We start from the raw sequence: 516 nt of genomic DNA on the forward strand, positions 1-516 counted from the left end.
GGGGGGGGGGGGGGGGGGATGGGGGGCCAAGGACAGTGGCTCTGGGGTCAGGCAGGTCTGGGGTTGAGTCCGAGCTGTGTCACTTTCTGAGCCTCGGTTTCCCTATATGTAAGGTGGGGGCAAACAAGAGCGCCTCCCCTGGGGGTCGGGCACACAGTCTGTTACCGGTTGATAGAGATTTCTTTATTCAAACCCCAGCGGTCTCTCTAGAACTCTGCTGTCCAAAGTCGCCGTGGCTGCACGTACAGGCCCACAGGCGAGCACGGGTGATCAGGTCATCGCAGGGAGGCAGGGTTTGGGAGAGAGAGGGTCATGCTCCCAGCCTCACAGTGGATGGTGATTGGAGCTGGCCTCAGGGAACAGCTCATTTGCACAGCGGAGGACAGGGCATGATCCTGGGTTGGACCTCCGACCTTGCTGTAGTTTGGCTGTCTGGGACTTCGAAGCAAAGCTGGCATTTCCCCCTTCAGGTATGTGAGCTGAGTACATCCTGTCCCTGGAGGGCATCCGGGGTCA

This window comes from Ursus maritimus, unplaced genomic scaffold (genome assembly GCF_017311325.1).
Source record: "Ursus maritimus isolate PB19 unplaced genomic scaffold, ASM1731132v1 scaffold_17, whole genome shotgun sequence".
Taxonomy (NCBI): Eukaryota; Metazoa; Chordata; class Mammalia; order Carnivora; family Ursidae; genus Ursus; species Ursus maritimus.